Source organism: Pan paniscus, chromosome 7 (assembly GCF_029289425.2).
Source record: "Pan paniscus chromosome 7, NHGRI_mPanPan1-v2.0_pri, whole genome shotgun sequence".
In the NCBI taxonomy this organism is placed as follows: domain Eukaryota; kingdom Metazoa; phylum Chordata; class Mammalia; order Primates; family Hominidae; genus Pan; species Pan paniscus.
Window position 1 is genome coordinate 86,512,468 of NC_073256.2, and position 17,446 is coordinate 86,529,913.

Consider the following 17,446-nt stretch of genomic DNA (forward strand, 5'->3'; position numbering starts at 1 on the left):
TTTATTAGTCTTGCTAGCAGTGTATCTGTTTTGTTGATCTTTTCAAAAAACCAGATCTTGGATTCATTGATTTTTTGAAGGTTTTTTTTGTGTCTCTATCTCCTTCAGTTCTGCTCTGATCTTAGTTGTTTCTTGTCTTCTGCTAGCTTTTGAATTTGTTTGCTCTTGCTTCTCTAGTTCTTTTAATTGTGATGTTAGGGTGTGGATTTTAGATTTTTCCTATTTCTCTTGTGGGCATTTACTGTTATAGAGATTTCTTCTTTTAATCTCAATATTAGTAATTGTCTTTTCTCTCTTTTTTATCTAAAGATTTTTCAATTTTATTTTACTTTTTCATGAACTGGCTTATATTTAATTTATTTTTCTCTTTTCCATTTTATTGTTTTTCACTTAAATTTTTATTATTTCTTACTTTGGGTTTAATTTGCCCTTCTTTTCCTAGCTCTTTAAGCTGGATGTTTAGATAATTTATTTTTGAACATTTATTCTTTTCTACTATAACCATTTAAAGCTATAAATTTTCTTCAAAACGTTGTTTTAGGTGGTCCCACAAATTTTGGCATGTTGTGTTCTCATTATTCTTTAGTTCAAAATATTTTCTAAGTTCCTTGTGATTTTTTTGACTTATGTACTATATAGAAACATAATGTTCAATCTTCACATATTTTGGAAGTTTTCCAGCTGCAAGCCAGGAAAGCCAAGGATTTCCAAAAACCCCTAGAAGCTTGAAGAGGCAAGGAAGAATTCTTCCCTAGAACCTTCAGAGGAAGCATGACTGCCGACAGCATCATTTTGGGCTTCTAGCCTCCAGAACTATGAGAGACTAAGTTTCTGTTGTTTAGAGCCATCTAATTTTTGGCAATTTATTATGGAAGTCCCAGAAAACTAATATAATTGGTGGTATTAGAATTTTATGTTTGTCTTTTTAAGGAACTGTGAAATTAATTCATTGGTGCCTGCATCATATTACAGTCCCAACAGCAACGAGGTTTCTCCTCCTCACCAACAATTGGTTTCAACACCAACAATTCTCTTCCTTTTTTTTCTTTTTTTTTAAAGACAGTCAAATTTAGCAGTGGAGAGTTGTATACCAACTTCAGTGATGCTGATGTTAATAAGTTCTGATAACCCACCATCATCAGGCCAGTGATTCTCTTCCTTACTATCCTCGGACCAGCGATTCTCTTCCTTTCTTTTCCTCACCAATAATTCTTTTCATTTTCTTTTTAAAAAAATTATAACCATCCTAGTGGGTAAAAAGTGGTATTGCTTGCAGTTTTGATTTGCATTTCTTTAGCAACTAACAATATTCAGCATATTCAGCATCTTTTCATGTGCTTATTTGCCACTTGTGTATCTTTTTTGGAAAAATATCTATTAAAATCTGTTATCCATTTTAAATTGGGTTATTTGTCTCTTTATCATTGAATTGTAAGGATTCTTTAAACATTCTGGTTACTAGACCCTCATCAAATATATGATTTGCAATATTTTCTCTGATTTTGTGGGTTGTCTTTTTACTTTCTTTTTTTCCTTTTATTTTTAGTTGACATGTAATAATTGTATATATTTATGGGATACAGGGTGATATTCCAATACATGTATGCAATGTGTGATGGTCAAATCATGGTAATCAGCATATCCATTAACTCAAACATTTATTATTTTTCTATGAGTGAGACCCCATCTCCAAAAAAAAAAAAAAAAAAAAGAGTTCCCTTTTCTTTCAATCCTTGCCAGCATTTGTTATTTTTTGTCTTTTTGATAATAGCCATTCTAACTGGGGTGAGATGAGATCTCATTGTGGTTTTGATGTGCATTTCCCTGATAATTACTGATGTTGAGCATTTTTTTAATATACCTGTTGGCACTTTGTATGTCTTCTTTTGAGAGTTGTCTATTCAGCTCATTTACCCAAAGAGTATACTCTTGATAGACATTTAGAACAACCTTTCTCAAAAAGTGTGTTCTGAAAAAATAAAAGAAAGATTAGTTCCATAAAATATTTATGCGGATTACTGGGGGAAAATTGTTCATTGAATTACTTATAGCACTTGTGTTCTATGATTTACACTATGGATTTAGGAAAACAAAGAAAAGCCCTTGGTATGTGGTTAGAACTTTACAAGACACACTTACATACACAACTATGATTGTAAATTATAAGCTCCAGACCTCTGCTCCCAAATGTCCTGAGTGAAGTCTTTCTTTACTGGATTCCAAGTCCTGCAGAGGCTGTCACTATCACCTGGACTTAGGTTGAACTTCAAAGTCTGATGGAAACATGTAGGCATGTGAAGCAGCACAGCTGCTATCTTAGACTCTTTGAAAGACTTTAAATTAGTTGCTTTGCTATTCTCGGGTTTAGTCTTTCCCTTTGCAGTATGCTTTCTTGTGTGCATTTTATTTTTATTTTTTATTGTAAATTGACAATTTATAATAGTATAAATTTATGGGATAAAAAGTGATATTACATTTTATGAATATTATGTTAAATAATTAAATAGAGCTAGTTAACATATCCGTCACTTCAAATACTTATTAGCATATTTGTGATGAGAATATTTGAAATGTAGCCTTAGTTTAGAAATGTACATTACTCTAAAACTGTATGCACTATGCTGCATACAGTTGTAAAAAAAAATTCCTTCTGTCTGAGATTTTTTACCCTTTGACCATAATCTTATTCCTTCTGCTTGAGATTTTGTACCTTTTGATCATAATCTTCCCATCTCTCCCAACCCCTAACCTCTGTAACCACCATTCTACTCTTTGCTTCTATAAGTTTGATTGTTTTAGATTTCACATATAAATGAATACATGCAGGATTTGTCTTTCTTTGCCTGGCTTATTTCACTTAGGATAATGTTCTCCCATTCCATCCATGTTTTCAGAAATGATAAAATTTTCTTCTTTTTAAAAGACTGAATAGTATCCTACTGCGTATGTAGACCACATTTTATTTATTTGTTCATCTGTTGATGGACATTTTACTTGATTCCATAACTTGGCTATTGTGAATAGTGCTGCAATAAATGTAGGACTGCCAACACCTCTTCTACCAACTGATTTGACCTTCCTTGGGTAAATACTCAGAAGTGGGATTGCTGGATCATGGTAAATCTATTTTTAGTTTTTTGAGAAACCATACAATTTTCCTTAATAGCTGTCCTAATTTACATTCCCAGCAATAATAGAAGGTTGAACCACCAAGGGTCCCCTTTTTGTCACATTCTTGCCAGTACTTATCTTTCATCATTTTTATAATAGTCATTCTGACAGGTGTGAAATGCTACCTTCTTGTGGTTTTACCTTGCATTTCCCTAATGGTTAGCAATATTGAGCATTTAAAAAATATGTCTGTTGGCCATTTGTATGTCTTTTTTTTTTTTTTTCTTTTTAAGACGGAGTCTGACTCTGTCGCCCAGGCTGGAGTGCAGTGGCATGATCTTGGCTCACTGCAAGCTCTGCCTCCTGGGTTCATGCCATTCTCCTGCCTCAGCCTCCCAAGTAGCTGGGACTACAGGCTCCTGCCATCACACCCAGCTAATTTTTTGTATTTTTAGTAGAGATGGGGTTTCACTGTGTTAGCCAGAATGGTCTCGATTTCCTGACCTCGTGATCTGCCTGCCTCGGCCCAAAGTGTGTATGTCTTCTTTTGAGAAAGTCTATTTAGGCCCCATGCCCATTTTTTAACTGAGTTTTTTGTTTTTTTGCTGAGTTTTAACTGAGTTGTTTGAGCTCCTTGTATATTTTGGATATTAACCAATTATTGGATATATGGATTGCAAATATTTTCTCCCAATTTGTAGATTTTCTCTCACACTGTTAATTGTTTTCTTTGCTGTGCAGAAGCTTTTTAGTTTGATGTAATCCAGTTTCACAATTTTTGCTTTACTTGGCTGTGCATTTGAGGTCAAATACATTGATCATTTCTCAGATCAATGTTTTAAAGTTTTTCTCCTATGTTTTCTTCTAGTAATTTTACACTTTCTAGTCTTATATGTAAGTCTTTAATCCATTTTGAGTTGATTTTTGTATATGATTTGAGATAAGGGTTCAATTTAGTCTGCATGTGGATATTCAATTTTCCCGACACCATTTATTGAAGAGACTGTCTTTTTCCAATGCGTGTCCTTAGCACCTTCGTGGGAGATCAATTGACCATATATGCATGAGTTTATTTCTGGGATCTCTCTTCTGTTCTGCTGTTCTATATGTCTACTTTAATGCCAGTACTATGCTGTTTTGATTACTATGGCTTTGTAGTAGATTTTGAAGTCAGGTAGTGTGATGCCTCCAGCTTTGTTCCTTTTGCTCAAGATTGCTTTGCCTAGTCAGTGTCTTTTGTGGTTCTATACATATTTTAGGATTATTTCTTCTATTTCTATGTAAAAATGACCCTGGAATTTTGATAGAGATTGCATAGACTCTATAGATCACTTTGTGTAATATGGACATTTTCACAGTATTAGTTCTTTCAATCCATGAATGTGGAATATCTTTTAATTTATTAGTGTCTTCTTTGATTTCTTTCATGAATTTTTTATAGTTTTTAGTGTACAGTTTTTTTACCTCTTTGGTTAAATTTATTCCTTTTTTTCTAAGTGGGATTGTTCCTATTGTAAGTGGGATTGTTCTCTTTAATTCTTTCTGGTTAGTTTGTTGTTAGTGTGTAGAAATGCTACTGATTTTTGTGCGTTGATTTTGTACCTTGCAACTTTACTGTATTTATTAGTTCTGGCAGATTTTTTTTTTTGGTGGAGTATGTAGGGTTTTCTATATATAAGATCATGGCATCAACAAACAGTGACAGGTTTACTTCTTTCTTTTCTATTTGGATGCCTTTTATTTCTTTCTCTTGCTTAATTTCCCTGGCAACGACTTGCAATACTATGTTGAATAGAAATGGTAAGAATAGGCATCCTTGTCTTGTTCCAGATCTTAGAGGAAATGATTTCAATTTTTCATCATTGAGTATGTTAGCTGTAGGATTCTCATATATGGACTTCATTGTGTTGTGATACATTTCTTCTATACCTAATTTGGTGAGATTTTTTTTTTAATCATGAAAGGATGTCGAATTTAATCAAATGCTTTTTCTACACCTACCAGGTGATCATATGATTTTTCTTCTTCATTCTGTTAATGTAGTGTATCACATTTATTGATAATGCTGGCCTCATAAAGAGTTTGGAAGTGTTACTTCTTTTTTGATTTTTTTGGAAGACTTCGAGAAGGGTTGGTATTAGTTCTTTAAATGTTTTGTGGAATTCAGCAGTGAAGTCATCAGGTCCTAGGCTTTTCTTTGATGGGAGACTTTTTATTACTGATTGTATCTCCTTACTAATTATTGGTCTCTTCAGATTTTCTATTTCTTCATTATTCACTTTTGGTAGATTTTATGAGTCTAGGAATTTATCAGTTTCTTCTAGGTTATCCAATTTATTCATGTATAATTATTCATAGTAGTCTCCTATGATCGTTTTTATTTCTGTGATATCAGTTGTAATGTCTCCTCTTTCATTTCTGATTTTATTTATTTGAATCTTCTATTTTTAATCAGTCTAACTGAAAGTTTGCCAATTTTGTTTATCTTTTTAAAAAATCAACTCATTTTCATTGATTAACAATTAATTAAATAATTAAATTGTTTTTCTAGTCTCCATTTCATTTATTTCTCCTCTGATCTTTATTATCTCTTTCCTTCTGCTTGCTTTGGGTTTAGTTTCTTCTTCTTTTTTTATAGCTCTTTGAGGTAGAATGTTAAGTTGTTTATTTGAGATCTTTCTTCTTTTATAACATAGGAATTTATTAGTATAAATTTTCCTCTTAGAACTGCTTATGCTGTATCCCATAAGTTTTGGTATGTTGTGTTTACTTTTTTTTGCTCTCTCTCTCTCTCTCTATATATATATATGTATATATGTGTATATATGTATATATATATGTATGTGTATATACTTACATACAACATACCTAAATTTATATTTATCTATATTTATATATTTTCTATGTCATTTGTCTCCCAGGCTGGGCTGTAGTGGCATGATCATATCTCACTACAACTTTGAACTACTGGGCTCAAGGAGTCCTTCCACCTCAGCCTCCAAAAATGCTGGGATTACAGGTGTGAGCCACCATACCTGGACTTCCAAGATAGTTTTAAATTTCCCTTTTAATTTCTTCGGTGACCCATTGGTTGTTCAGGACCATGTTGTTTAATTTCCATGTATTTGTTAATTTTCTGAAATTTTCTTGGTATTGATTTCTATTTTTATAACATTGTGGTTGGAAAAACTACTTGATATAATTTCAGTCTTCTTAGATTTGCTGAGGCTTGTTTTGTGCTCTAACATGTGATCTATCCTGGAGAATATTTTGTGTGCACTTCAAAACAATGTGTATTCTGCTGCTGTTGGATGGAATATTCTATGTATGTCTGTTAGATCCATTTAGTCTAAAATATTGTTCAAGTTTAATGTTTCCTTATTAATTTTCTGTCTGGATGATCTATTTATTGTTTTAAGTGGGGTACTGAAATCTCCTATAATTATTGAATTGTGATTTATTTCTCCCTTCAGACCCTTTAATATTTGTTTTATATATTTAGATGCTCTGATGTTGGGTACATGTATACCTACAGTTATATTTTCTTGATAAATTGACCCATTTATCATTACATAATGTCCTTTTCTTTGCTTCTTTTTACAGTTTTTGACAAAGTCTGTTTTATTGGATATAAGTATAGCTAACACTACTCTTTTGGTTTCCACTTGCATGGAATGTCTTCTTACATTTCTTCACTTTCAGTGTATTTGTGTGTGCCATTATTCTTTTTTATGTAGCATATAGTTGGGTCTTGTTTTTTCAGTCCATTCAGTGACTTTGTGTCTTTTTATGGGAGAATTTAATCCATTTATATTCAGGGAAATTATCATTAGGTAAGGACCTACCACTGCCATTTTGTTAGTTACTTTCTTGTTGTTTTGGATATACATTTGTTCTTTCCTCCTGTCTTATTGTCTTCCTTCGTGGTTGATGGTTTTTCTGTAGTAGTATGCTTTGAATCTTTTCTATTTTTGTTTTGTGTTTCTATTAAGTATTTTTGCTTCGTGGTTACCAAAATGTGTTTTCGAATATGGCTGTGAGTAGCTCAGTTAGACTCTTGGAACGAGATATTAACTACATTCTTCCAAAATTAGGCAATCTTGCAAAGTCTTTAAGTTTAGAACTAATCCTGGAGCAAAGCTTGTGTAGTTAAGAGAATGGAAGAGAGAAATTTATTATTGCACAGATATGATTAGCAAAATTGTTCAATAACATCCTGTATCTCCATGTTGTAGCCAAATGCTTTCACTGAAAACAAATTCTGCTGCTTGTTTACATACAGACAAGAATTTTTTAAAAGAAGAATAATGATACTGATCACCTGTTTGAATTTTTAAATATGTTTCTCTAAAAGTAACCCTGGAGAAAATTTTAGGGGATAATGCTGGAACAGTTGTTTTTCTCAAAAGACCACCCTAGTGGGTGACTCAGTTAAGAATTATTTGCTGTAAATCTTCAATGCAAAATAGGCTTGGAAATATCATCATGATAATGGCAAATGTTGGGAGAAGAAATTAAGTCTAGAAACCCAGGATGTGAGGAGAGTGAATGGGGTTGCAGTGTTTAGGTGCTTTAGCATAGTCCTGAGTACACAGTGCATTCCACCAGAATAAAATGAGAAGCAAGAAGATAAACTTATGTAACAGTGCTTTGTTAATCTGGTTACTGAGCATATTTAAAATGCTACAGAAGAGAATACACCTCCATGGCTGTGGTCCATTTTATGCAGATAGCAGAAAATACAGTCTTTACACAGACACACCAAGTCTGTGTTTATTTAAGTACAATTTGCTTTATAAAATGTTGCACTAGGTATCTACATGATACATTTTGAGCAGCATTATTCAATATTATTTGGAGAAAGTCTAAGGCAATTTTTCTAGATTAATGATTTTTAGTGAAAGGATTATTAATGTATTTGGTCAAGGCTGAAATAAAACATTTTGAGTGTCTTGAAAATAAGCAAATAAAAAAAAATTAAGAGGAATAGGTCCATGACATAGTATCATTTGTGACTAATGGTAACTTAACCTTGACCTTAAGTTAACTGAAGAAAAAAGTCTAATATTTTGAATATCCAAACTTCAACCAATTCAATGATAAATAACTTAATTAATTTCAGTTATCATTAATAGTTACACAGTGGTAAGACCAGCTGACCAGAGTTCAAACCTTGACTCCTCCACTGATCAGTTCTGTGTGATTATGTCGGTTGCACAGTTTCCTGTGGTAAATAATAGCACCAGCCCTACAACGTAGTTCTGAGAATGGGGTTAATGTACATGAATTGTGCATAGCTCCATGTCTGATGTTATTAAATGTTAGTTGTTAGCTCATAAGGTTGTAACAAACACAGAAATAATTGTCAGTTGTTGCAACTTTTTCTGTTTTCTGTTGATGTTTTACAACATCGTGGAGCATTCTTGCTATGCAATACAAGTATGTTATACAAGTATGGTTGCTACCGTTGGGCAGGTGGGCCAGCAAAGTTGTATGAAATGTTCAAGCAACATTACATTGAATAATTTTTACACTGAATCATTGAAAGACTTTGCAGGCAAGCTTAACCAGCGCAGATGTTCATAAATTAAATATCCAAGTCTGTACTGAATTATTTACACTTATGTAACGTGGTAATTATAAAAGCAATAGCATGTATAGTTTCAAACAGTGATTAAAAAGTTAGATATCTATGATTTATGAAGCCATACTTCAATTTAGCTTATGTATATAACTTCTAGAAAGTATAATTTTTTGGAGTTGCCTAACCTGCTAGTGGGAAGAATTAAACTCCATCAAGTAAATGCAAATGTTACAAGATAATGTTTAACAAAAATTTGACCTGATCTATAAAATGTACTAAAAATTACATTTCTGCAAGTGCGTTGGAAGGCCTGGATGTGAGAGTGTGTTGGGGCTATACATATAAGTGTGGGTCATATGTGAAACAGACTAAAATCTGAAAATTTTAGGTCCATATCCTGTTGTATGCTTGCTGATTGACTACTGGACTAATCCTTGTTTCATCTATCAAATATGAGAAAATATAGTGAAGTTCCTTATGAGGACCATTATAATTTAGTTTTTCAAAAATGCTATTTAATCAAACTAATTTACATCACCAGTGATCTCATGACTAACTAGAATGGTCCTTTTCTATTTCGTGCCAATTTCATTTACAACAAACAACAAAACACAGTTTAGGTGTAACTTAGGTCTGAAGGGAAAATATCTATACTGTGTATAGTAAGTATAAGAAAAACAAAAAATTAAGTGTAATTTTTAGAAAGTTAATTCAATTCTATAGAATTAAGGCCTAGGAGACCACGAAGAATATGTTAGAAATGTTAGAATGATTGTGGTTTACCTAAATCTTCATACCTATAGGAAGCTTCGAAAAATTCAAAAGAAAATATGCAAGGCTGGATTCAACTTCATCTACAAAGAGAACTTTGATAACTGCACAATCATCAATCATTCTCAGAGAACAGAAAGCTCCAGTTCAAGCCTGTAAGTCATTTCTTTGTTGATATTATGGTATGGTGGTCAGCTCTGTCTCAATGCAGACACAGTGGTACAAAAGAACGAAGTAGAGATGAGGAGGTAACTATTAGCAAAAGGAAATCTCTTTTTGAGTAAGACAAATACTCTGCAGTGATTTTCATTGAAATTTACACTTTTCTAAATATTGGTCATTATATAGAAATCTCAGACTCATCTCATCTTTCTACTCTATGGGATCTTAATTTTTCATGACCTATAGTTTTTTTTTGTTAATAAATGCTAAAACAGAATAAATAATTTAAAAAGCAAAGTCATCTTGTGGAATGTAGGTTCAGGTTTAAGTAATTACTGTTCTTGTTTTACTGCATTTTGATAAGCACCAACATTCTAATTATAGTCCAGTATCTCTTGTTTGGCAGGCAATGCCAATGCCAATCATACTCCATTATATATTGCTATGGAGTAACCATTAGCAACAATTGCATTCACCACCCCAATTTTTGACTAATGCTCCATCCACATGAGCGCTCTAGTCTCCAGAGATAAGAACAGCTATACTCACTGTGCTCATTGTCCCAGTCACCTTTGACAATTGTTTCTTTTTTTTTTTTTTTGGCCTCATGTCACAGATTATCTACTAAAGGACACACCTTAGCCCTGTGATTAAAAAGAATTGATTACTTCGGCTGTTTCTTATGCAAGATCTTTACTTTCATCTAAAATAGTGCTCTTATATTTCACACTGAGTTTCAAAATTCCAAAGGGGAGACCTGTACACTACTGTGATTTGATGTGATAGAATGCCAAAGTGGGGGAACAAGTTGAAAGTAGGTCCAAAACTTCACTAATTTATATGAAAATGTGCCTTTAAAAGTATTGAATATATAAAAGTATTAGAAGTTAGTTTCTTTTTCGTATTTTTAATTGTCTGAAAAACAAGTTATCAGTTGCATGAGATATTTTGTACTTAGTCATTCTCATTTCAGAGAAGCTTAGTTTTAATGAGTTCATACCTTGAAATGCTGACTCCCCTTTAGTTCCGTAAATGTCTGTTCATGAGAGGATGGTTCACATTAATTACAGTGTCTTTTCATCTTCCTTTGCATGCAGCAGGGTTCCAATGTCCAGCACCTTGCATCTGAAATGAAAGAAATGGGGAGAGGATGTTTGCCTTTTTATATCCTAGTATATATTTTATGATAGGACTAACTTCTCCTATCTCAGAGTCCCCAAAATAACCTCTTACAGTCTAGTCTTTATCCTCTGCAATTTTGTTTTTTCCTGTAAGGCATAATTGTCTTAGTACTTTTGGATTCCTATATCAAAATACCATAAATTGGGTGGCTTATTAGCAACAGAAATTTATTGCTCACAGTTCTGGAACTGGAAAATCAAAGATCAAGGTGCTGGCAGATTTGGTATCTGGTGAGGGCCTGCTTCCTTATAAATGGTGCCTTCTTGCTGTGTCCTTACATGGTGAAAGGGGCAAACAGCTCACTCAGGCCTCTGCTATGAGGGCACTAATCCCATTCATGTGGTCAGAGTCCTCATGACCTAATTACCTCCCAAAGGTCCTACTTCCTAACACCATCACCTTGGGAATTGGGGGAGGATTTAAACATAAATTTCAGGGGTGAGATATAAACATTCAGGCCATAGCAACAGCAGTAGGGGATTTTATTGATTCTGTAATCTATTCCATGAATACTTCAGCACTTCTGAAATAAGAATGGGTCTTTTGGCCAGGCATGGTGGCTTTGTAATCCCAGCGCTTTGGAAAGCTGAGGTAGGGGGAGGATTGCTTGAGCCCAGGAGTTCAAGACCAACCTGAACAACAGAGTGAGCCCTCATCTCACTTAAAAAAAAAAAGAATGGGTCTTTCAATCAATGGCATATTTTTCTTAGCAGTACACAAAGTATGGATTAAAAAATGATTAATATGATTTGAATGTTTATCTTTTTCCAAACCCATGTTCAAATTTAATTGTCATTATAATAATATTAAGAAGTAGGACTTTTAAGAGGTGATTAGGCCACGAGGGCTTTGCCCTTATGAATGGATTAATGTTATTGTGGGAGTGGGTTCCTTCCTTATAAAAGGATGAGTTAAATACTTCTTTCTTGTTCTCTCCATCCCTCTTTCTTTCTCTTTCCCCCAACACTCTCTTTTACTCTCTTTACCCTGTTGCCATGGAGTTATGCAGCAAGAAAGCACTCACCAGATGCTAGCCCCTCAATTTTGTACTTCCCAGCCTCCAGAACTGTGAGCAAATAAATTTCTGTCTGAGTTACTCAGTCTGTGGTATTCTGTTATAGCTTCACAGAACTGACTAAGACACTGATGGATTTTTGGATTGTATAAAATTCAGCAAAAATTCCTAAAATTTATTAGGGTTTACTAAGTCTCAGTATTTTAAGTGATTTACCCCCTTCATTTATAAACTCTACAAGAATTTCTATAGAAACTGAATTTCAGAGGGGCCAAGTGACTTAGTAAGTAAGTAAGCCAGGCTTTGGGCACGTGTCTGTTTGAGGGAGTCCCTGTTTTCACTGTTTCCTACCACACACTTCTCCTCTGTCCAAGCCTGTCCTTAAGAAAGGATCAGTTATTTGATCTTCAGTGTTCTTTCTTCCAAGTGTTTTTGCAATTTAGAGATAAAGGATATCTCTCTAATTTTGGAACACTAATCATGCAGAGTACAATAGCTTACAAAATATTTTAATTTATTCAATTAACACTAATAGACTCTTTTTCTTTTTCTGGGCATTATGGGGAAACAAAAATTACTAGAAAATCGTTCCTGTCTCCAAGGGCTCAGAGTCTAGTGGCGGAATCTCAGACAATCATTACAACAGTGGGGAAAGCTTTAGAGCAGGGATAAGTACCAAGATCCTCCGACGTGAGTTGCCTCAAAGTTGAACTGAGCTGGGCTATATCTATAGTAGTTAAGAGAAGTCTTCCCTGAGGAAACGACCTTGAAGCTGAGTTTTGAGTCACAAGAATTTGCTTCAGGGTGTCATGTACTGTGCCAGATGATGAATAAATGAGGAAATCAATCAGTCAACAAAAGAAAGAAATGAACTATGGAGTGAAAAAGACTGAGCCCACAACTCTGGAACACTGACATAAGAAGCAGTTAGTGCAAGATAGGGCTTTAAGGAGCCTGACAAGGCTATTCTCTAGAAGAGTGGAAAGAGATGTGTGTGGGGGCAGTGAAGAAATGATAGAAGGTTTCTGGGAAGCAAGAAGGCTTCAAGGAGGGAATGGCCAACATTGCCAAAAGTTGCAAAGAAGAAAAATTATAATCCCTGAAACAAGCTTATCAAATTTGTCTCCTTATAAAAGACACCCCAGAAAGCTCTCTCAGCCTTTCTACCATGTGAGAACACAGTGAGAAGAAAGCTATCTATGTACCAGAAAAGAAGCCCTCATCATAGACTGAATCTACTGTCATCATAGACTGAATCTACTTGATCTTGGACTTTCCAGCTTCAAGAACTATTAGAAATAAATGTTTCTTATTTCAGGCCACCTAATCTTTAGAATTTTTGTTTTAACGTGAATGGACTAAGACAATTACAAAGGCTTACACTTATGTTTTCTTCTAAGACTGTTATAGTGTAAGCTCTTCTGTTTAGATCCTTGAACCATTTTGACTTCAGCGTTGTATATGGTGTGAGGTAGGCATTCAAATTCAATCTTTTGAATATAGATATTAGCCTTCTCTTGCCATTTATTAAAATGAGCATTCTTCTCTCATAGAATGCTTCTGGAACATGCTAGGGTTTGGGTGTTTGTACCCTCCAAAACTCATGTTGAAACTTAATCCTCAATGTGGAAGTATTGAGAGGTGAGGTCATTAAGAAGTGATTGGGTCATGAAGGCTCTGCCCTCATGAATGAATTAATACATACATTAATCAATGGATTAATGGATTAATGAGTTATTGTGGGAATTGGACTGGTGTATTTATAAAAAGAGGAAGAGAGACCTGAGCTAGCATGCTCAGCTCCTGTGCCATGTAATGCACTTGGCCATCTTGGCGCTCTGCAGAGTACCCCCCACTAGCACAAATACCTTCAGCAGATGTGGCCCCTTGACCTTGGACTTCTCAGCTTCCAAAGAAATGAATCCCTTTTCTTTACAAATTACCCAGTTTCATGTGTTTGATTATAAGCAACAGAAGATGGACTATAACAGCAATCTCATCTAAAACCAATTGATCATAGATGCATAGGTTTATTTCTGGACTTAAAATTATAATCCACTAATATATATTTATCTTTATGTCAGTTCCACACTGTCTTGATTATTGTAGCTTTGTAGTAGAATTTAAAATTGGGAAGTGTGAGTTCTCTAACTTTGTCCCTTATTTTTTCGAAATTTCTTTGCCTGTTTTGGAACTCCTATAATTTCATAGAATTTTAGGATCAGCTCTCCATTTCTGTCAAAAAGTCAGTTGAAGTTTTGATAGTGAGTGCATTGAATCACTAAGTCAATTTGGGAGTAGCTTAACAATTTAAGTCTTCAAATCCATGAACACAGGATATCTATCCATTTACTAAAATAAAAGCAGAGATATTTAATTTCTTTCAATGAAGTTTTGTAATTCTTAGTGTACAGTTTTTGTGCATCTTATGTTAAATGACAACTTTTGTGTTTTATTTTTGTTTGATGCCTTTATAAATGAATTTGTCTCCTTAAATTCACTTTTAGGTTGTTCATTGCCAGTGTGTTGAAATACTACTTATTTTTGCATACTGGCCTTGTATTCTTCAACTTTGCTGAACTCATTTATTAGTTCTAACAGGTTTTTATTAGTATTTTAGGATTTTTACAGTTAAGATCATGCCATCTACCTATAGAGATAGTTTTATTCCTTCCCTCTCAATCTGGATCCCTTTTATTTCTTTTTCTTGCCTAATTACCTTGGCTAGGATTTCCAGTACAATGTTGACTAGAAGTGGTGAGAATTAACATCCTTCTCTTACTTCTTACCTTAGGCAGAAAGCTTTCAGTCTTTCACCATTAATTTTGATGTTAGCTATAGGTTTTTCATATGACCTTTATTAGATTGAGAAAGTTCTGTTTTCCTAGTTTGTTGAATGCTTTTATAATGAAGGGTTGATGGATTTTTTCAAATGATTTTTCTTTGTTGATATGATCATGAGTGTGTGTAGTTTTAAACTGTCATTCTATTAATATGGTGCATTATATTGGCTGATTTTTGAATGTTGAACCAACCTTTATTCCTGGAATAAGTCCTACTTATTCCAGGTGTCTTATATGGTGTCTACTCCTTTTTATTTTGTTTGTTTGATTGGCTAGTATTTTGTTAAGGATTTTTGTGTCTATATTCATATGATATAATTGCTTGTAGTCTTCTTTTGTGTGTGTGTGTGTGTGTGTGTGGTATATTTGTCTATTTTTGTTATCAGGATAATACTATCCTCACACAATAAACTAGAAAGTTTTGATTCTCTTCTGTTTTCTGGAAGAGTTTGTAAAGAATTAATGTTAATTATTCTTTTTGTTGTTGTTTATTTATTATTATTTTTAATTTAACTTGTAAGTTCAGGGCAGGTTTGATATATAGATAAACTTGTGTCATGGGGGTTTATTGTACAGATTATTTTGTCATACTGGTATTAAGCTTAGTACCCATTAGTTATTTCTCCTGATACTCTCCCTCCTCACACCCTCCACCTTCTGATAGGCCCCAGTGTGTGTTTTTCTCCTCTATGTGTTCATAGGTTCTCATTATTTAGCTCCCACTTGTAAGTGAGAACATACGGTATTTGGTTTTCTGTTCCTGTGTTAGTTTGATAAGAATAATGGCCTTCAGCTCCTTCCATGTTCCTGCAAAGGACAGGATCTCGCTTATAGCTGCATAGTACTCCATGGTGTATATGTACCACATTTTCTTTATTTAGTCTACCATTGATGGGTATTTAGGTTGATTCCATGTCTTTGCTATTGTGAATCATGCCACAATGAACATATGGACACATATCCACACATGTCTTTATGATAGAAAAATTTATATTCCTTTGGGTATATACCCAGTAATGGAATTGCTGGATCACATGGTAATTCTGTGTTTAGGTCTTTGAGGAATCACCACAACGTCTTCCATAATGGCTGAACTAATTTATACTCCCACCGACAGTGTATAAGTCTTCCTTTTTCTCCATAACCTTGCCAGCATCTGTTATTTTTTGACTTTTTAATAATAGTTATTCTGACTGGTGTGAAGTGCTATCTCATTGTGGTTTTGATTTGCATTTCTCTAATGATCACTGATGTTGAGTTTTTTTTTCATACGGTTTTTGGCTGCATGTATATTTTCTTTTGAAAAGTGTCTGTTCATGCCCTTTGCCCACTTTTTAATGGGGTTGTTTGTTTTGTTTCTTGCAAATTTGTTTAAGTTCCTTATAGATGCTGGATGCATAATTTGCATCTGACAAAGGTCTAACTTTCTCCCATTCTGTAGGTTGTCTGTTCACTCAACATTTGGTAGAATTTATCAGTTAAGTCATTTGGTACTAGACCTTTCTTTGTGGAAAGTTTTTTGATTACTCACTCAATTTCTTTTCTTGTTATAGGTCTATTGAGATTTTGATTTTTTTTTTTTTTAGTTTTTGTTTCATGTTCAGGAGTACATGTGCAGGTTTTTTGACAGAAAATTGCATGTCACAGGGGTTTGGTGTACAGATTATTTTACCACACAGGTAATAAGCATAGTACAAGAAGTAGTTTTTCAATCCTTACCATCCTCCATCCCTCCACCTTCTACTAGGCTCTGGTGCCTGTTATTCCCTTCTCTTTGTTCATATGTACCAGATTTTGAATTTTTTCTTGAGTCAATTTTGGTAATGTCTTCCTTTCTGGGCACTTTCCCATATTATCTAAGTTATCTAATTTGTTTCTTTACAATTGTTCATTGTTTTTCCTTACAATCTTTTATATTTGTGTATGTTCAGCAGTAACATTTCCCTTTTTCTTCATGATTTTAGTAATTTGAGTCTTCTTTCTTTTTGTCAATCTTGCTAAAGGTTGGTTTACTTTGTTTATTTTTTCACAGTACAAACTTTTGGCTTCATTGATTTTCTTTTTTGTTTGTTTTAATTAACTTCAGCTCTGTTTTTTATAATTAGATTATTGACTTGAAATCTCTCTTTTGTAACTCTAATAATGTTACAAAATTTATTGACTAACTTGACATTTGTAAAGCATATCACTGTAAGGTAAATTTAAAGAATAGAATACCAGCTTCATTTTAAAATTAAATACTGTATGTTACTTAAAAGAAAGAATGTTAGAGACACAGGACATACTGCTAGGCCTAGCACACAGTAACCACTTAATACATATTTGTTGAATGAACACTTAAATTGTTCCTTCTCAACCCTAACATAACATATATTATGCCTTTAGGTTACAGGCATAAGAAGACAAACATGACAGTGGCACATATGTGTGTATTTACCCTTCCAGACTGTACTGGCCTTGTGAACAAAAAAATTACCCTTCTGAAAGGTAATTGGAGACAGGATCCTGTGCCCTCAGTTAGCACCTGCAGCATTAAAGCTCCATTTATTGGGTTCAAATAGTGGTTGTTGGATTTTTAGGAGACCTCTGTCAAAATGCAAGGTGGGAAGGTTCACACACGAATCCCTTTTCAACTGACACTTCAGTCTGTTGTTTTATCAGTTAATGCTTCAGCAAGGATTTTAAAAAATGAGGTAACAGTCAGAGTGAGGGGTGTGCGCACACACACACATGCACATTTTAGGTGGAGAGGTAGTGTGGAGAGTAGAGGGTGTCACC

General features: G+C 34.0%; 1 protein-coding gene across 1 annotated transcript in view; it reads left to right on the forward strand.

The window, feature by feature from the left end:
• XKR9 (XK related 9) overlaps nt 1–17,446 on the forward strand; it is a 551,550-nt gene that overhangs the window by 109,511 nt on the left and 424,593 nt on the right. The window contains exon 2 of the transcript XR_008626416.2: nt 9,499–9,621. The gene's annotated coding sequence lies outside the window, so the exon portion shown is untranslated. The remainder of the gene's footprint in view (nt 1–9,498; nt 9,622–17,446) is intronic.